Raw genomic sequence first — 21915 nt, forward strand, 5'->3', positions numbered from 1 at the left:
CACACTATATGCTGTTTTCTCTCAGATGAGACCAAGGTATAAATTTGCAGCACAATGGAGGAGAGAGTCTTTTGTGAAACATTAGAAAGGTCTTTTGCTGTCTTCCTTTGGTGGGGGGGGGAAATCCCAAAGCTTTTTAGAAAGTTCCTCTCATCACAGCAAGGGAGACCATTCCGGAAGGCAGGAGTGTGGCCAACCTGAGAAGGTGGCTGTGTGGTGCAGGGGAGGGGGGGAGGAGAGAGGGAAGGAGAGAACCAGCTTGTTGGGGGAAGGAGACGCAGGCACAAGGCTGTACCCAACTGATCAGGGACGCTGCTATTGAGGAGAAACACCATGAAGTCTGTGCCAGAAAAATCCCACTGCCTCAACTCTTTGCTCTCCTTGGCTGATTTGATGAAGAGCTTCTCTCTCTCGGGGAGAATGAGGATTAAGAAGTGCAGACATGACCCCATCTATTGAGACGGGCTCAGGTTTGTGGAGTTGCTAGGAAGAGAGGTGCCATGGGAAGGTACTTTCAACCCATTAACCCATGCTTCTCAGGGAAAGCTGGATAGAGATAAAATGATTCATATTTTGGAGACATGTGTTCAGGACAACTGCTATGATTTTTTTTTTAAACCCAACAAACTTTTCTTCTTAGAGTAGGCTTTCTTTTCCAACAAGGGCTTCCAAACTTAGATGTAGCTGAACGTTGGGTCAATTTCTTGGTCTGAGGACCCCACGGCTTTCGACTGCTTCTCTTCTATTTATTCAGGGAGTCTGATTTTGCTCCCAGACTCTGTTAGATGACCTTGTTCAAAAAGGAAATAGTCTTTAATTTTGCAGCCACTTCAAGTGGAGCAATTTGGGGAATCCATGTTTACTCTGAGTTTATGGCTTTCATCAGGAACACTCAGAAAGATGGACAAGTATATTTTCTAGATTGTCTTCAGGATAAATTTGTTGGGTTCTATGTAAATTTAGGTAGGACTCTACCCTTGCACATTTTCTGGCACATAAATATATTGACTTGTCAACTGCTGTGGGTCCCATACAGGCAAAACCTTGCACCTAGGGTAACTGGAAGAGGAAATGGAGGATAGCTTTTCTTCTCTTGGCTTTGGGATCAGACATGAAAGAAAGAATCAGAAAAAGTATTATTTCTTTGTTACATATTTTGAAGATATTCCACTTTTATTAGTCTCAACTAGAAGATAATATACCCATAAAATTGGATACTTACTACCCTATAGAGAATAACTAGAGAGGATGGCCATATAAACACACAGTGCTTCTTAATGGAATGCACCAGGTAAAAAAATAGAAATTTAATAAACAAACAAACCCCCACCCAAAATAATGAACTGAATGTGTCCTATATGGATGTGATATATTAATCATATATCCTTAATTGGAACTAGATTAACCAAAATAAGGGAGTTCATTGTATTTTGAGTTTGGAAAGGATTGTATTTTGAGTTTTGGAAACTCAAAAGATGAGTTTCAGGGATTAGGACCTTACCGGTTGGGACGAAAGTTCAGAACTGGCAAAGCTCTCTTCTTCTCTCCACTCACCTCCCAACATATACTGTTATTCTCCTTACCATTCTCTCTTCCTCTCCTCTGCCTCATACGATCACATACAGTTGAGTTCATACACTCTTTCTTGTTGGGCTACAGTAAAACCCAGATTCACATTCTCTCAGATTAGCAAACCTGGTAGAAATAGAACTTCTCTTCTCAAGTTCGTATGTCAATTCCAGGTAAGGTCTTTGATTAGCTTGCTTGCACGACATGTCCACTCATGGATTAAGTAACATGAAATTCAAATTAGCTGGGGGTTAAGGAGGGTCTATTACAAGACAAACAGATGGTGCTTACAACTTTATGGTCTATTAAAAGATGCAATAGTACACATGGAAAAAATTAGTTCCCATTATTTGAAAATGCTTACTTTATCAAATTTATATAATTTTCCACTATATAAAAACTGAGCTATAGTTACGGAAGACCGACTGAGATGTCAATCCATCTTCCATAAGATAAAAGCTTCCTTTGGTGCTCCAGAGTTCAGATAATTCTATTATTATTACTGTTGTTATTATTATTATTATTATTATTTATTTTATGTATTTTTTTGAAAAGCACTTGTTAGCATTAAATGAAGCTCTTTCCACATGGCTTCAAGCTACTAGGATGCAGGCCTCCCCCCCATAACCTTAATCTTCTCCTCAGCAATTCTACTGAAGAATTTGACCTTCACAGTGACAGGCTGTTCCGGGAGCTTTCCCTTTCCCAAACCTGTGTAGTTGCCTGATGGCACCACATCAGTGATAGGAACAGTTCCAGCCTTGGTTTTGGTGGCATTCCCCTGTGTCTGCTCACTGACTAAGGTCCACGCTTCATCAGCTGGGCAGAAGCTCTGGTTCCTTTTCAAGTGGTAATGTCTCATATCAGCTTTCCCAAAGTAAGCTGGGTGATATCTGTCCAGTTTGACCCTGTGGTGCCCCGTGCCACCAGAATCACCCCATCCTCCTGGGAGCTTCTGGTGCCTGTAGATGGGGCTATGGCCATGGCTCCCGTGGGTCCCAAATTTCCGGGTCTTCCTCGGTCTGGATGGCACGTTGGCAGCCCAGGTGGAAGAGCAGAGGACTCAAACTTTTATCATGAATGCTCAGTAAAAACACTGAAACTATATATTTAATAATTTTGTATTTGAAACAATGTGGAAATTTGATGAGTTTTACTTTCTACCACTTTTCTAGCCAGTGCCACTAAGAGCTGTTCCTATGCTATGTCAAAGATTGTTCTATTGGATTATTGATCTCTGTTAATACTCCATTTAGGAAACAAAGTAGAAATCATGGACCTCTTAAAACAAAAGAATGCTTTAAATAAAAGTATATAACTCTATAGCATTGGCCTTAGGGGATTTTTTGAAGAGCATAATTTTAGTTTTCCAGTGATGCAGGATTTAAAGAGGCAAGAGGTGCCATTTGCTAAAGGGTGTTGGACTCTGGTTAGTGGAACAAATGGAGAGAATCCAGCTCATGGATCATTGCAAGCAGGAGGGCAATGACTGAGCAAAAGCTAATAAATGCTTGATGCCCAGGACAGAAATGCAGGATTCAGACTAAGTTTGGTTATGTTATTTGCGGTAGTATTTAGGTTTTATGTAGCTCATAAAATGTTGGACAATTGTTTCAGAAGTTTCGATTGTTAATATTGGGCTTTCTTTCTTTCCTTCCTTCCTTTCATAGGATATAGATAATTTCACAGCTTATATGTACACAGTTATCAATCATGCACTACTGTATAATTTTTGAAAAGAACTTAAAGTTTGCCCTGCCCTTACCTTGATTCAATCAGATATTAATATTTTATTGCATATAGTTCTCTTTTCTCATCCTTCAAATAAGCCCTTGACAGAGGCCAGTGTTTCCATGACCAAAGAGAAGAGTTGTCTAAATCTTTGTTTTTCAAAATGTAGTCTGTACCACTAGCAACGATGGCACAGCTGAATCCCAGGCTCCACTTCAGACCTATTGTATTTGGAACTGATAAGAGCCACCAGCAATCTGAAATGTTTCTAGGGTTTGGAAAAGCAGAGATTGATGGTAAAGGCTGTTTTGGAAGGGAGGTTCAGAGGCAGCCAGGCATGTAGGATTTAAAGGTCCCTGATGATCAATCTGGATGTAGCTGAGATTTTTTAACTGGAAAATAAGGTAAGTGAAGTGGTGTTTAAGGAAAATCAATGTGACTCCAATTTGCAGGTGGATGTGAGAGAGAGAGAGAGAGAGAGAGAGAGAGAATGGGAAAGAAAGGGAGGTGGTGGGAGAAAGAAAACACTGAAAACAACTAGGGCAATACAACCCAAGCCTGAAACAAAGGGATATTGGTTGGATATGGGCTCGTGGCAATGGGAATGGCTAGGAAGGGACTCTGTAAAACACTCTGACTTAGTCATTTCAGTGGTTAGGATGAGTTCACGTTACTCCAGGAAGCTGAAGCAAGTAGGTATTCTTTGAGTTAGTAGGTAGCAAAGTAGAAATGGAGGGGATAGAAGTGCTGAGATGAGCTATAGAGAAATGTATGAGCGAAGTCTGGCTCTCTGTGTCTCAGCTTTGGACCCCACTCATGGCCTGGCTCTGCCACGCACTCTGTAACTAAAAATTCATTTAAAAAATGAGGGGTGCCTGGGTGGCTTAGTGGGTTAAAGCCTCTACCTTCGGCTCAGGTCATGATCCCAGAGTCCTGGGATGGAGCCCCACATCGGGCTCTCTGCTCAGCAGGGAGCCTGCTTCCCCCCCCAACCTCTCTGCCTGCCTCTCTGCCTACTTGTGATCTCTGTCTGTCAAATAAATAAGTAATCTTTAAAAAAAATGAGGGGGAGGAATCTATAGAGCTTCTGAGAAATTGACTTTCATTTATATATAATCATACATGAATCATATATAATCATACATGATTACATGATTTGCCTAAGACAAGTTTCAGCTTGTACTCCTTTGATACAAGGGCAACTTAGTTATCGATTTTCTAAATATTAGCCAGAAATATTGAATGGCCATTGGCTATGTTAGAGTGCAACTTTTCAATATTTCAAAAATTAGTGTTCTGAAATAATTCAGGGCCATTATCTTCAAGGAGAAAAATAGGTTTGAGGGAACTCGTGTCTGACAATTGCTAGTTTGTTTGTTTTTTTTAAAAAAGATTTATTTTTTAAGTCATCTCTACCACATGGGGCTCGAGCTTACAGTCCTGAGGTGAAGAGCTGCAGGTTCACCGACTGAGCCAGCCAGATGCCCCCGATAATTACTCTTTCTTTATTCAGCTTTTTGCTCCATGAAAGCCATACAAAATATACGTTCAATTCCTTTTCTGATTACAATGAATCCATGAGAAAAAGAGCATGGGATAGTGATAGCACATGTATCTTCTACATTTTCTTAAGACAAAGTATGTATTACTCTTGTACCATTACACTCAAGGAATTCAAAGGAAACTAGAATATTCTTCACAGAATGCTCTGAGAGTCCTAAAGTAATGGTGCTTTACTTAGAATGACATTTTTGACATTCGCTGTTGAACTCTGTTGTTGCACTTTGCCACGGACACGGCCAACTGATTTTAAGAGCAAAACCCAAACCAAACCACCACTGCCCCCAACCCCCAGCCCTCCCCCCTTCGCCTTCCACAGCGTATCCCGCCTCATTGTTCCTTCCCAGATTGTTCCCATTCACTCCAAATAAGCTTCCTGCCTTGCAGGGATAACTAAAAACTGCAGTCAGATGTAGGAGCTGCTTAATCAGGTCTGGGAATCAGGCCTTAATTAGAATGCTTGGAAAAGAAGAGCAAATGAAAATTATTAAGCTTCATTCTCGATTCCTGTTTCTAATTTTAAAGAGGAAATCATGCATTAATCAAGCCCCATGCTAGAGCTCAGAGGCACGTTTTTGAAATACCCCAAAATAACAAGGGGAAAATTTTTGCTCTGTTTCAATGAAACCACCCTTGACTGTTTGCTATGTATAGTACAGTCTACTCCAGTATGTGGTGTGCTAGGCTGCAACATACTAAGCTTTGGCTACATTAAAATTTTTTTCTGGACCCAAGGTCTGGAGCATGATAACCAAGGGCGGGAATGTATTCCCTGAAAATAAAACAAAAATTTGCAAAACCCATTAGAGTTGAATGGAAGTGAATCTAATGCTTTAAGAGAGGAACACAACTCTACAAAGAGCCACATGGCAGACAATTTCTGGTGAGCAGAAAATTGCATTTATAGCAAAATTTTTTGTGTGTGTGTGATACAGATTCATCATCAGTATACTTTGTGTTGTTCAAACTTATACGTAAAAGGAGGTTAGTGAGGGGGAACATTATTCCTCTTTTCTGCAATACAATAAAGTATGACTATCATATTCTTAAAAATTTCTTAGCAACAATTCTGCAGTTTTGTATCCTGATCCACATTATAAAAACAAAGAAACACAGCTGGATCTCTGCCCCCTTGAGTTTCTTTTTGACTCTAAAGTAATTCAAGTGTTTGCTCCTACTGCCTTCGCTGATATTTGTAACCTCCTTTCAAAGGAGATTCTGGGGTGTGAGGATGATGGCTCTGGGGTGATTCCTTGTGAAGCAGAATTTACTCACCACACAGAAACTGTCTTTCTGCATCTCTGTTATTCTCTTGGTATCCAGAGGCCATCATTTAGGGACTTGCTTAGCCTTTTTCGTCTGCTTATAATTAATTCTGAAAATCTTCATGATAAAGATGGTCTAATCTTTAAAATTTTTAAAAAATTTATTTTTAAATGCTTTTTTATTTAAAATCAGGTGTTGTGGAACTTAAAAGTTGTGTGAGGACAGAGACTGAATCCATTTGTGTGTGTGTGTGTGTGTGTGTGCACACGCGTGCGTGCAAGTGTCTGTTTCTTTAGGCAGTAGAGAGTTTTAAATACAGTATGCCTGCAGAAAATATTTGTCAGGTGACTGAAGCTATAGGTGGGGGGGATCGCTGGTATTAGCTGAACATGTCTGGAGATTTGGACATATGATTTGTTAAGAAGATGGTGAAATAGTAAGAGAATCATGGGTGTATAACTCTTCCAGGAAATTTTAATAGGCAGGGTTTCAAACAGTTTCATTAAGTAGGCCAATTTATATTCTTTCCTTACATTTAAAAAGAAGGAGGAGTCTTCTCTAAGTTTTGTTTTTAAGACTAGACTACTATGCTAACAGGGTTGTTTGTTGGTTTGTTTTCCAGACGTTTCATTTCAGGCACTTTCCCGTTTCTGACATTTTTTCTGAGTCTCTTGCATTCTGGAGTAAAAGATCCCAGCATTTTCCTCCAGCCAGTTCTGGCCTTTCATCTTTCCTGACCACCACAACACTATGGATATTAATATCAATATCAATATCCCCCAAACCAAACCAAACAACTTACAAGCAAACAAACAAAGCCGTTTCCCCCATAGCCCATTGAGATCCCATGACCAAGATCCTATTTTACTAAAGATTGTTTCCAGAGCTAGACCTTGGCACATTTACTGTCACAGTGTTCTTCCTCCTCCTCCCTTCTCTTCCCCTCCCTCCTCAGTCTCCTCCTCCTTCTTCCTCCTCTTCCCCTTTCTTCTCCTTCTCCTCCTCCCCCCGCTTCCTCCTTCTCCTCCTCCTCCTTCTTCTTCTTCACCTTCTTCTTCTTTGTCATCTTCGTTTTCTTCTTTCTCTGCTTCTGTTTCTGTATCTGCATTTTGAGTGCTTTTGTTCCTTGAGCTTACTTGTAATTATATCTGCCAAAGAAAGGGCAGAACAAGCAGCAACAGGACTTAGGATACTATATCATGGCAAAGATAGCTAGCTTTTGGCCTCCTGGTAAAGAATTAGCTGTTTAATGAATAACAAATTATAAACAGACCCTGAGGTTAAAGGATAACAGGCACAGTCTTGGTTACCACCTTATTAAGGAGACATACTCCTCAGACTTTGGGCCAATTACCTCAGTGGGAACCACCGGGGCTAAATCGAATGTTTCTGTTGTAGTTTCCATCCTATTTACTTACCTAGACCGTAGATCGTAACAGGGTCAATTTTCATGTTGATGTTTTTTATTTTAGTATTGTTTAAAAAGTAAGAAACCCCTGTCTGGAAAATTTGGTATGTTTTTGTCACAGTGTGGTAAGTGCTTGAGGGGGTGTGTGGGTAGCAAGCTTAGCATGTGTAGGCTGACAGAGAGGAGCATGGTCAGACTGAGGAACAGAGGCGTGAAAAAATGTTAGCAAGAACAAGGCTATAAAAACATGTGCCTCTTCTTACCAAGCAAAACACTGTTCTCATTTCCTGAAATAACTGAAAAGTCCTGATAAATGATGATAAGGTTTACATCCTCCTTGACTCAGGTTAATCTTTTTCAGAGAAATAGGTCTGATACTAGGTATTAGATAAGTATTTTTGGCTTATGGACTATTTAGATTCAACAAACTATTTATTATGCTCCTGCTATGTACCAGCAGGCATTTTGCTCAAAGCCAGCAGTACCCAAATGCATAGAGCACGGTTTTGCCCTTGGGGCGACTGGAAGACTGGGAAAAACAATGGAGTCACAAAGAACATTCTGGTTTTGGAGCTTTGATTATAAATAATTATAAAGAATGTCTAGTGGACACAGACGAAGAACATTAATACTGTTGGTGGTTGAGGGAGAGATTGGGAATGGAAAAGAAAAATTAGGAGATGAGGGAGTCTGACTTGAAGCAAGATGTTGCTGGGCCTTCATAGCTAGAGTTCAGAGGTGCCTCGCCAGGGGGACAAGCAGATGCGTTCAGAGGAGTGGTTTGCAAGGTGTGGTCCCTGGACTAGCTGCATCACTGTTACCTGGAACTTGTCCGAAATACAAATCCCATGCTCCACCTCGGATCTACAGAGTCAGACACTCTGCAGGTGGGTGTTAGCAGTCTGACTGTGGTGTATGCTACCGTCTGAGAACCACTGGTTTTAGAGTGTGGACTTTTAAACTTGACTTCACAGCAGAGGCACTGGGGAGTTAAAAAACGTGGTACCTGAGCCCCACCCCAAGAATATGATTTAATTTGTCTGAAGGAATTGAGATTCTGAGAGACTAATGAGTTTCCCTAAAATTGTAGAACTAATAGGTGGGAATTAACACCTAGATCAGGCTGAAACCGAGACCACGGGTGTCTATTTTGTTGCATACATCTGTCAAGCTGCGTGAGGGCAGAAGTTGAACAGCCTTTCTCATGCGCACCGGGGCTCATGATAAAAGGCCTCCTATTGTTTATTTCTATTTCCTTAAAAGAAAGAGTCCTTGAACAACGATACATGTAGATATGATTCTGCATGTCAAGAACAAGGTGTGAATATACCTTAAAGATGTTTGTTTTATATTACTTTAAAAAATACATTTGTTCATAAATCCATGGACCATCCAGATTTAACTGTAGTATGCCCCTATTTTTGGCAAGTCCAATATACAGAAATTCGGTATAGAACTGAAAAATAGAACCAAACAGGACAATATTTTCAAACAGGACAGTATTTTCACATTATGAAAGGATTCAAGCCAGAGTTTCAAGGTTCTCACGTGCAGGGCTTTTCCAAATATATGTGTATTTACTGTGGCCTTTGAGATTTTTAGTGGTATGCAAAGGGATATTCAAATGACTAATAGTTAAGCATGATTTAATGGCTTTTTCTAAACAATTATATTATCTGATCTCTGTGATTCTTTACATGGATTATGTCGTTTCATCATGGGATTGCTATGAGATACTTAATACTAATCTACTTATTTCACAGATAAGGAAACCGAGGCGTAGGAAGATCAAATACCTTCCATGGGCTGTGTGGGCTTGGATATAGTTAATTCAGGATTTAATGCAGACAATCTGAAAACAGGAGCCTAGCTTTAAACTGCTTTGGATTCCACATCATTCTTGAATATCCACAGCCCCTTTCTGGGATGTGGCTACTACAAGCTTGTTCCTTCCTTATTAATGGCCAAATGGCAGCTAGCCACAGGCTGGGCACCTGGGAACTTGGTGATCTCGAAGGTGGTCTGGATTGAGAACTCTGTCTTTTAGGGCTGTTCTTCAGTGAACTCTGCTTGACTGACCCCAACTGGATCATTTCCTTCAAAGAACTTCGAAATACATTAATCAGACAACAGATTCCTTAGAAACTTGAAGAGACCCAGAGAGGCACGAGTCCATCTGACTGCCACCAAGATGGTTTGCTCACCTACTTCTGGGTGTTTTCGTACAAAAACTCTCATCCGTCAGAGTAAACTTGCCATATCTCTGTTCCTCGTCATCTCAAAGAGCCTGACTAATAGATTCCCAGAGGAATCCAATGAGACTTAGCATGTATGGGTGTGGAAAATTAAAAATTTAGCTCTGAACCTCTATATGAGTCAGAGGCGATTTTATCAGCCTGGAGACAGGAATACAAGATTCCGCCCACCATCCTCAAGTTCTTTGTTTTGATCCCTGAAGTAGTGAAAGGGAGGGTTTGAGTTCCTGACCCAGTTCTACTACAGGGCTGCAAAAGGTGTCTCGGGGCACATTTAATTTCTATTTCTGCTGAAGCTTTAAATGACCCTGGCATCCAGAGTCTCATCTCCGCAGCCTATATGACAAATGTGGGATGAACAGAATTGCAGAAGAGCAGGGGTTCATACCCGACGAGGCTTTATTAGAAAGAGATCATTTACAAATATGCTTCTGTTCTGTAGGTATTTTAGGGTAGGTTGCAATTCGACATGTACCTTGATCGAATTATGATTTTTTCAGGGTAGCCTATATAATTTTCTTTTCCATTCGAGATTTCTATTTCAAACCTCGGTAACAGCTCACCTATTGTGCCTAATATGTAAACAGCTGAACCTCTTTTCTGCTCAAATACCTGGAATCATAATTACCTTCTTTAAAGCTTGGCCATAGGCAAAAACTTTGAATAATATGTTCTCATTCAGCATGCCAAGTCAGGATCTGAGACCAAAAGACAGTCTTTGTTAGATTAGCACGGTATTGCACGAAAGTGCACTATAACTTCAAACTACTTTTAAAAGGCAAGTGTTTTTTCTCTTAGTATGTTATTAACCTAACCATCCAAGTCATTCGATTTTTATTATAATAGTACTTAGAATAATTGGCGGGACATCTGCAGCTCTTTCCCATGCCTGCAATTTGCTTTGACACCCACGATGTTAACAGCCGAATGCTTTATGTGATAATTATACGAACAAATCTAAGTACTGTTTTCATAATGTATGTCCATAGAGAACATTATCCAAAACAATTCAGCCCAAACCCGCAATTATATAACATTCCTGTTCACGAAGATGACGTCACAGAGTCCAGAGAAGGTCACAGAGACTTGAGAAATAGCCTTTTAAACAGTTCTTAGACTATGAGTGTTTATTGGAAGGAACTCAAATAGTCGTATTATTTCATAAACCTCAAGATAAACCTGACAAGAATGTTTTGATCAAGAGTCAACCAATTGCTTTTCTGAACAATTTTAGGTTTTACTGTTAGATTAGAACTTCCATAGAAGAAGATAGAAGTGTTTGTTTTTATTGGTGGTTTTGTTTTGAAGGCAGATACACTACACGGAAATGGGCTCACTTTGGCAACAAGAGGCCTCTGTCCATGCCTCTAACCCAGTTAGGCAGACAGTCTCTTGGCTGTGCAAGAGAGACGGATGCTCCTGTTATGATAATTTGCTTTGGCAAGAGATCTCATTCTGTATTTACTTTTCTTCTTGTTGTGGGTCATTTAAACATCTGTTCTTGTGACATGAGGGTTTACCAGATGGATGAGTGTTTGTCCTTCTGTCAGAAAAATCTTATTTTAATAAATAAAAGAAGTAGCATAATGGCTAAAGTGTTCTTGATTCCCCCTGATATTAATGAGAAAAAATCCTTTGGAATGAATGCCATCTCCACATTAAAGCTGACAAACATCAGTCCTCCCCCTTTATAACGTGACCTTGTTACAGTTAGGCTGATTGTTCTTAGCCTTTCTCAGCACACACAGCGTTGTTCCTTCAGCTGGGATGTTCTTCTGTTCCTTACCATACATTTAGAGTCCATTCATTACAGGCCCAGCCCAAGGCTTCTTTAACCATTCTATCAACATATTTTCCTGGGGGTGCCTGGGTGGCTCAGTGGGTTAAAGCATCTGCCTTTGGCTCAGGTCATGATCCCAGGGTCCTGGGATGGAGCCCTGCATCGGGCTCTGTGCTTGGCGGGGAACCTGCTTCCTCCTCTCTCTCTGCCTGCCTCTCTGCCTACTTGTGATCTCTGTCTGTCAAATAAATAAGTATATAAATAAATAAATCTTTTTTTTTTTTTTTTAAAAAGATATTTTATGATGATAGTGCATTTAGAATAGAAAGAACAAGGACTTTGGCCCCCGATGGTTCCCTGTGTGATTCCTGGGTCCGCTACTGGCTAACCGAGAGCCTTGGGGCAGATTACTTCATCTTTTTTGAGTCCCCATTTTCTCATCTGTAACACAGAAGTAGTTTCTATCTCATGTAGTTTTTGTCAAGATTGGGTACGATGAAATTTGCCTGGAACTCAATAAATTATTTTAGATACCCATACTATACCTATTTATGATCATTTTCCCCTTAAGCAAAGGAGAATTTACTTGTATCAAGTTTACTGAGGCCTATGATTGAAATTTCCAAATTATTCTGCAAGGTTTGCTTGCGGCATGCACTGGTCCTCTAGACTCTTGCTTATCCTCCTGCTCCTTCCCAGTCCCTTGAAAATTCTTATTTTGCTACCTATTGACCTTGTGATTTTTCAGTATTAACTACTGATATGGAAAAGAATGAAGCTTGCCTTTCAAGTCCCTCATTATCCTCAATTCTCTCTCTCTCTCCTTCCCTGTGTTGCATTTCTGTTATTATCGTTACAACACAGTTTAGTGAGATCAATATTCATGATTTAGATTATAATGACTAGAGAAACACGAATCACTGGTGATGAAACTTCAGATATACCGTACCTATTTTTATTTCTCAGACGGAGTTGTTAAATGTCTTACTAATTTTTTTTAATTTGTTTTTAATATATACTTATTCCAAATTCAAGCCCCAAATACCCATCAACTGTCTAGGTGACGTGTTGGTATTTTTTAAGAAATCGCTGCTGGTGCTCGCTGACCCGCTGAAATCCGGGCAAACTGCCCTCTGTCTTGGTGCACAGCTCTTCTCCTCTGACCTCCACTGCCAGGATCATCCTGCATATGTTCTCTGCCCCTTGCTTTTGTTGATCTGTTTTCTGCACCACATGTCTTTGTATTTTCTTCTGGTATTTTCTGGTAATTTTCGAAGCACGGGTTCATGGAGGTAAACTGTTGGCACTTACCTAGCTAATGAATTTTGTATTCCACCCCTACACTAGTTCCTAGTTTTGCAGGATAAGAATTTTATATCAGAAAAAAATTCTCTTTAGGAAATGGACTTAGTGCTAGTCTCCGCTAAATAAAGGGCAGATGACAGAAATTTGTCTGCATGATGGAGGAGGAGGAATCCAAAATCGTACAGAGGTAAGAATGTGGGAGTAATTTATGTTCACTTGTCTCCAGAGAGCCAGGAGACATTGCCTTCATTCAACTGTAGATATAAAGTAGCGAGAAGAGAACAAGAATCTTTGAAAAGCACCGTGGATGCTATTCTCTGGGGATCTATGGCTGGGGCCGTACACATTTGACATTATCGATGGCATGAGCTTCCCTGGTTTTAGTGTAGATGTTGAGATTCCATCAGAATCGAGGCCAAACAGAATTACTTACATGATAGAGGCAAGGTGAATGCAATTACTCTATTAGCTGGTGGGCGCCTGGGTGGCTCAGTGGGTTACTCTATTAGCTGGTCAGACCTACAGTGATCTTTAGTGTTGGGTAAGTGATCGTGTAGTCCTGAGATCAAAATAGAGGATCAGGGCGCTGAAATCCTACTTTATCTCTGTTAAAACCATATAAACCCCTAGGTTTGCTAAGTCGAAGCATGGCTTTCAGCCTTGAGTCACTTCATGGTCAGGTGGATGTCAGAGGATGAATAAAATGTTGTTCAAAGATCATTTCAGGTTGGATTCAGTAAGATCCCAAACCTATACTATGATTCATTCCTTAGTTCCTGTGTGGATAATTTAATGAGATGTATTCAGAAAGTGGCAGATTCCCTAATCTTTCCCTGATACACACGGTTAAGACTGCTATAGTGGCAGTGGCATAGTGGAGACTGTAGAGGCTGTCCCCTAACAAAATGCTAAGGCAAAAGAAATGCCACATCACCGCGGGACTTTCAGAAATGAGATCCACCATCAAGAACCTAGCCACGCAGTGATGATGTCTAAGGCATCTCCATTAACCTCCCCTGTTCAGTCTGTGAGGAAGACAGGTAGGTACATCTTAGGAATGAAAATGAATGATAGTATTTATAAGCATCTCATGACTCCATTCAGTGGCTATTTCATATGGTTTTCTTTTTTAAATTAAAAAAAAAATTATTTATTTATTTGAAGAGAGAACACAAGTAGGCAGAGAGACAGAGAGAGAGGGGAAGCAGGCTCCCCACCTAGCAGAGAGCCCGATATGGGACTCGATCCCAGGACCCTGAGATCATGACCTGAGCCGAAGGCAGACCCAAGTGTCCCTCATATGGTTCTCTTTAGCGAGGTAAGTCAATACAAACCTAGAAGCTGGCTTTCTCTGTAGCTATCGATATAACATTTTTTTGGGTGGTGGTGGTGCTGGAGGAGGGGTCTCTATTCCAATAGCAGAGCTTACCAGAAGAAATTTGCGTTCATTTGGTAGAGATAAGTGTGAACCTTGACCTTTGCCTTTAGTTATTCTCTAGCTCCATGCCATAATTTAGTACTCAGGGATTTTTATTACCTTATCATCCCTTAAGATATCACCAGAACTTTCTTTAATTATCCTACCATCTTTTAGGATATAATGCTTATAGATTATATGAATCATGCTGCTAGGGCCATGAAGTAGTAAAATAAATGTTTTAGTAATACCTGCACTTGAAAGAGAGTGAAGGATAGATCGCACAAAATTCAAAGATCTGCTACTTAAAATTTCTGGGGGTCCTGTGGTCTGGAGTTTGTTGAGATATCTCCTCCAAAGTGAAAGCTTACTCGGGGCCCTCTTTATCCTATACTAATAAGGAAGAGATGTAAGAGTTTGTGGACTTATTTGGATTTCAGATTAATCTGTAACACATGTGGATATGTAGCTCTGACATGTTTATCAAACGAACTGCTTACAAAACTGTTTACAAATAGTGGGGCCAGAGCAAGAGAAGGCATTCCAGCAGATCTAGGCTGTAGTACAAGAAGTTCTTCCCCTTGACCCGTATGAAGCAACAGATCCAATGGGGCTTGTGATATCTTTGGTAGACTGATGTGTTATATAAAGCACATCCAAGTTCAAGTAAGAGAACTATAGGGAAAGCCACTAAGGTTTTATTGCTATGTCTTCTTCAGCTAATTGTCCCTAGTTTGCAACTGGTCTAAGATAGATACTGCAGGCAGGTAACTACAACCTGAGCTACTAAAAGGAACAGTTCCTACCTTGTTCTTCAAGCATTAAGCTGGGTGTGCTGAAGAGTTCTCCACCAACAAACGGAAGTGATAAATACAAAATCCAGATTTATCAGGTTCCAAAAGCACAAGAAAGTTGCATGACCTGATGTACCTGCTCTTATGGCTCTGCTTATGACTCTCTAGAATGGCCTTGTGGGGGTGTTCCAATGAACAGTTCACTTAGGAGGAAGGGAAATTTCAGTCTGTCCCAAGGATGGTAAATAAGTTGCTGGCCCACATGGCAGAGGACTAGTTTACTGTATAGCCCATCTGAGGGGCAGCATTGAACGGAAAAGAAAAGTCTCCTGGTGAGAGAACAGTCAGGCACCACCAGTCACACAGAGTAGCTGATGACTACATCCACCAATCAGGTATTTAGAAAGAAAAAGCAAGAGGACTGGTGACAGATTGGCCTGGGGAAGAGAAATATCGATGGGCTTCTTGCTGTAGACCAACGTAGGAGAACACTTGTGCTCCCAGAAGGACCCTTCTGTGGAGGGGGCTCTCAGTTATCAGTTAGATAAGATTATCCTGTTGGTATCAATCACATCTTTCCTCACCCAATCCCCTGCTTGCTTTATCAGCTCATTATGAAGTGGTTATAGTAAGGGATACTGAGTTCGAGCATGGACTCAGTGATACGAAATTTCCTCACTGCAGCTGATCTGACTACCAGTGCCACTGGGAGTCCAGCCTGTCAGAAAAGCAACAGAGCTCGAGCTCTTATTATTTTCTCACCTTCTGGAGAGACTAACTGCTCTTGGCAAATTGATTAACTGCTTTAAGGAGTGTTCTAAAATCTCATCATGAAAAAAGGATTTGGGAAAATATTAAACTAAGTCAGAATTCAAAGCTTAGCTTTGACTTAGCAGAGATTCCAAAATTACATGAATTTCTTCCCTACTAGGTGTAGTTTGTTTTTTTTTTCCTCTAAGCGATTCAAAAACATCAAGGTGTAGAAAATACTGTTAATGGTGGTATGAGACCAATTAGAAGAAAAAATTATCTAAATTGAGAGATAATACATTATAACCTGTATTATCCAGAAGAAAAAGAGTATTTGTTTGAAATCATTTGGCTGTCTTTTCTTTTATTACACCCAGATTGCTTTTAATGTTGATTAATTTGATGTTATCATTGAATGAAAAGTCCGTTTATTGATGCTATTATTTTTATTTCCCTTTCTATGGCGATTTTTGTGGTTTTTACTTATTTATTTATTTTAAAGATTTTTATTTATTTATTTGATGGGGGGTCACACAAGAGGGAGAAGCAGGATCCCCACTGAGCAGGGACCCCCAATACGAGGCTCAATCCCAGGACCCTGAGATCATGACCTGAGCCAAAGGTAGATGCTTAACCAACTGAGCCACCTAGGTACCCCAATAATTGTGGTTTTTAAAAAGTGATACATAACTTCAAGTGAACGTCTCTTATCACTGATAATGAGATTTGGTCTAAGAGATTTCCTTGCAAAAGAGCACTTTTCTCATTTTAAGTTGGGGAAAAACTGCTAGCTTTTTGGCCACTAAAAACACATATTGAATCATTCTTCTGTAGCTAAACTTTCAGTTAGTAAACAGCAAGAGCTCATGGAGATTAAATTTCAGAAATGATTCTTGCATAGTAGTTTAAAAATTATTTGTTATTAATGTTTGTTAACAATATGGAAGTAAATTTATTTAAATTGAATGAGATTCATACTAGGAACTTGTTAACAATTTAATGAAAAGGGCATCAACAACAAATTTAGGACAAATTTTAATATTAATATAAAAGAGCTGTGACGGTTTATAATTCTCATATCCCTGAACAACCTTCCTATTGTCCTTTTTCTTGCACTTACTCCATAGATAAAAAGGGAAGAATTAAGTTTCTTTATTTTAGTTACATATACAAAAAATTCTTAGGTGTGTTTTAAAAAAACAGTGAAACCAAAAAGAACCCCCAAAACAAACAAAAGAAACACAGTGAAGCCAGGCAATATTTATAATTTATTTACTAGGTGAACATCCCCTATGGGACTAACATTAAAATAATCACTGCTTCTGCTGTTCAAAAAATTCTTGAGGTAATTAAGTAAATGAGATTTAAATATATTTAGCTAAATAAAATTTAAATAATTATTTAAGAGAGTATAGAGAAGATAGCAAAGGTAGTCAATATATAAGTCAAAATAGTTTTTTAGATAATAATGGCTACAATAATTCAGAGAAGGGACAGATCACTTCAGATCACCTTCGTCCAGAATGGTCCTTCTTAAGAGGAAATCTGTCTCATTCTGAACATGTTTTCCTGGGCTAGAATGGATAAACAAGCAGATAACCACAGGCTGTTTTAAAACTTCTTGAATAAAAGTATAATTATCTTGTAAACTTCATTTTAAAAATATCAACATTAACTAGAAATGTAAAATATAAAATGGGGACTCAGACATTAAAAATATGAAGATTCCAATTGCCATCAAGAAAGAGGTGAGATCTGAACTGTGTAGAAAACTAAAGAAGATTTAGGTCAATAGAGAAGAAATCCCTCCCTATAATGCATTTGGGTCATGTGTAACAGCACACACACACACACACACACACACAAACCCACTTACATCATGGAAGCAAATATGTTGGTTGAAGCAGTCACATCATAGAAGGAAATAGTTGATGATGAACCTTCGGAAACTTGGAATGTTTGTTGGGGTCAACGATGAAAGACCTTGAACACCCAGAATAATTTAAGGTACCAGAATGAAAGACCATGGATCAGCTTTGGAAGAAATCAATGACATGGAAGAAAAACTGAAAGGCAAGATAATAAAGAATGGTAACTTTTCATGCATGGCTTCCTGACAAATGAGTGTCCCTCTTCAAGATGCATCTTCGTGTGGCAGGTCAGTCCTAAATAAACTCATAAAGCCTGTCATTGTAGTAAGATCATTCAAACCCATATTTTGGGGGGGGGTGTAAATTAATGAAATGGTAAATTGCTATGTGAGTGAATTTTTGTATTCTAATGCTTCATGGAGAGCTGGAATGCCAAAATCAAATTCCATTTGAAAAATGAAAATGCAGAGGTATTCAAGGAGGGTTATCAATTCAGACCTATCTGTCACTTAACACTTCAGCATGAATGCTTTCTCTAAAACTTTCCCCAAAGAGTAAGTGTAAACTATATGGAAGAGAAGTCACCAGGCAAACACATCTAGAGATAGCATGTGAAGGTCAGCTCAATCTTCCACCAATTCCATGTGGTTAAAGACACGAGAAGGGATGCTAGAGTGGGAGATGGAAATATATAAGGCTGCCTTCTGGTTCCAGCCATACTACCTCAGTATTGTCCAGAGCCAGCTGATTACCAGTCTGTTTCCCAAAAATTGCCTTGTTGGACAAAATTGCTTTTCTTATTTTAACAAATATGTAATAGGATAGTCAGTTGAGTGTTTTCAGCATTAAACTAATTAGCTACCTGTTCTCTGAAACAGGAGGTCTTGGAGAAAGAATTTTGGTCTTGCCAGAAAGAATAGTTTTCATTTTATTGCCATATTTTCTTTTGCATGTAGTCATCTTTATATGGGGAGGGCTACCAATTCTTTCCAGTTTACTGGTCTAAATGTCACTTTCAGGGTATAGTATCTTGAGGGTCTACTGTATATTTTGAATATAGTCTTAATTCTATTTAATGATTTAACTCACTTTTCATTGGGAAAGCGAGGCATCTTGTTTTAAATGTGCTTTCCTTGGATAGAATAAATAAGCAGAAAATTATGTGTGACTTCTGAAACTTCTTGACTAAAGATATTTGAAATACTCATTTTTGAAATATCATTGTTATCTGAAAACATAAAATGGTCACTAAGATGTTAAAGTACAAGGATTTCAATTATTAATTTAAAAATACAGCTCTTAGTCAAGGTCTGAAATGATTTATGTAACTATTTTTAAAAATTACACATGGATTTTATTTGTTAGTTCCTGGTTGTTATGAATTTGATTTTGCCCATGTTTGGTCAAGTTGATAAGTTTCTAAGAATTCTTCGACATTCCAGACTTATTGTTTGTTAGGGGTCTGCCAAGTCACTGAGCACATAAGGCTGTTCATGGCAAAGTGTCTGCTTCAATATTTAGCATCAGATTCTCAAATGGACCAGAAGGACCAGCTGGAGAACACAAGATACTTGGCAGATATTTCAACTAGAATTTTAAGTTATATGTAAAAACAAGTATAAAAGCTTGACCGGGTATAGGATGATCAGCAATAAGGTTATTAACTGATACAGGTATGATTTAATTAAGGCCCAAGTGAAACCCTGTATCAGTTTTCTATGACTACAAGAATACACCATAAAAATAATAACTATTGTTTTTTAGCTTACTGGCCTGTGGGTCAATGATTTAGTCTGCAAGGGCAGGACCTCTGCTCTGGTGGGCCTGCAGGACAGGGCATTGAATCAAAGAGCATAGTTCTTGAGCCTAAATTCTACTGAAACTGCCCGTGTCAGATTTGGGATTTTCTTGATAACATCACTCCTTTCTTACTTTCTAATTCTTCCTTTTGGAATGGAAATGTCTGTCCTACACTTGTTCTAACATTGTGTTTCGGAAGCATAGAAGTTGTTTGATTTCACAGGTTTACTGCTGAAGAGCAGTTTGCCCCAGGATAAATTGTATCTTAAGTCTTAAGCTGTATCTGATTTAGAAGATGTTTAGATGACTTGGGACGTAGACTTTAGAGTTGGTACTGGAATGACTTATGACTTTGGGGACTATTCCAATGGAATGAATGTATTATGCATTCAAGAGGGACATGAATTTTGGGGGGCCAGGGGCAGAATGCCATGCATGAATATTTATGTCCTCCCAATTTATATGTTGAAACCTAATCCCCAGTGTCATGGTGTAAGGACTGGGGGCTTTTGGGAGGTGATTAAGTCATGAGGGTAGAATTGTCATTAGTGGGATTAGTGCCCTTATAAGAGACACCCCGCAGAGAGCTCTCTTCCCTCTTATACCATGTGAGGGCAAGCAAAAAGATGGCCATCTGTGAATCAAGATGCTGGCTTTCACTAAACACTGAACTGCTGGCATCTTGATCTTGGATTCCTAGCCTCCAGAACCATGAAAAGAGAATGTTTGTTGTTTATGAGATACTATTTTGTTAAAGCAGCCCAAAATGAGAAAGAATAATAAGATATTTATTAAGAATGCTAAAAATCAAGCATATGATCAAAAATATGTTGATCATTACAAATGGTCTTTTAAAAGGGAAAAAGAATAAAAATTTGAACTTTCAGGGTAAGTCACCAACCACAGTGGTCAGAAACGCCTTATGTCCTCCATTGTACTGGTAAAGATGACTAGCAACAATCATTTTCAAAAAGTTTTCATTGGGATTGTAATGGCAGTATATATGAGAGATTAATTTTTCAAAAAATGTTTATTGTACTTTGTACAATATTGTAGCCTTTATATAGTAAGCAGTGCTAGGCACGGAGTTTATGAAGTCGAATGAGGTGACAGGGAAGGGATCTGTCAGTGACATGAATTAATGAAGTGTTGGATATTTCCAGGGAATGTGCTGTTTTCCCCTCCTTTTCACTTCTACTAACATGTAATTTCTCCTTAGTAAGGGAGTACAGCCTCCCTTACTGTGATTTTTTGGAGGGCAGAAGCTATTTCTGACCAGTGTGGTGATCATAAGACACTACCTGAAACAAATATATATATATATATATATACATATATATACTAGAAGATCTTTTCCCTTATAAATCCACATATGTTTCTTCCCATTTCAAGTAAAGAAGTCTATAGAGCAAAGTCTATAGAAGTCTATAGAGCAAAGAAGGCAACCTGGAATTGAATCCATCAACCAGCTATTTATTTATCTGATGTTGCTAGTTGCTATTCCTCTTACTGACTCATTCCTATTCCTACTAGATTTATGCAGTTAAAGGATCAAGAATTTATCTATGTGGGTGGCTTAGTTTAGCCATGCAATTTTTCAGTTATTCTTCAGCTCCTATTGTTTTATGCTGATTTTATATCAATTTATGAAGTTATTTGGTGAATTTTAACACTACAGTCCTCTTTGAACACAGAAAGCTGTTGTCTCTAGTAAATATTTCATTTCTAATATAATATATAAACAATCTCCTTTTTTTGGCTTTTTAAACAGTGCTATTATAAATTGCAGCTTGTATTTCTGATGCTTTTCCCCAAATAAATCTTTGAAAATAAATCAGTGTGCTATTTCCCAAGCTTACATCATACAACCCTGACATTTGAATCATTGCAAAAATGTGTCTTGGAAATATTTCCAGTGTCTTTTCAGTCAAAGTTTCATAACCTAATCCCTACATGGGCAATTGCTAACTTCTTTGCATCTTTTCCTGTTTATTTCAACAACAAAAAAATATTTTAAGATTCTCTGGTCTGCTCTCTTATATCAAATGAGAGAAAGAAGTAAACACTCTTAAACATAAAAAGATGCTGAGATATAAATAAGCTACAGAATACTTTGATTATTGTGTGTCCAAGGATCTTTGTTTTCCTCTTTGGGGTCTTTTGGGAAATTGGTGAACACCAGATAGCACCAAACAGAGCTTTTTCTTTCACTTTTTCATACTACATTTTTCCTCTTTGCACTTTTAAGCATTAAATTTTCTCCCTAGGAGCTTCTATCTCTTTTAATACTTCAAGTTTTTATTTAAATTTTAGTTAGTTAACATGTAGTGTAATATTAGTTTTAGGAGTAGAACTTAGTGACTTATAACTTACATATAACACCCAGTGCTCGTCCCAACAAGTGCCATC

At 38.8% G+C, this 21915-nt stretch overlaps 1 pseudogene; it reads right to left on the reverse strand.

Annotated features, from left to right (window-relative positions):
• Nucleotides 1–2162: 2162 nt before the first annotated feature.
• LOC123956081 lies at nt 2163–12857 on the reverse strand (annotated as a pseudogene).
• Between the last annotated feature and the right edge of the window lie 9058 nt (nt 12858–21915).

The sequence above is a fragment of the Meles meles genome, chromosome 14 (genome assembly GCF_922984935.1).
Source record: "Meles meles chromosome 14, mMelMel3.1 paternal haplotype, whole genome shotgun sequence".
Classification (NCBI taxonomy): domain Eukaryota; kingdom Metazoa; phylum Chordata; class Mammalia; order Carnivora; family Mustelidae; genus Meles; species Meles meles.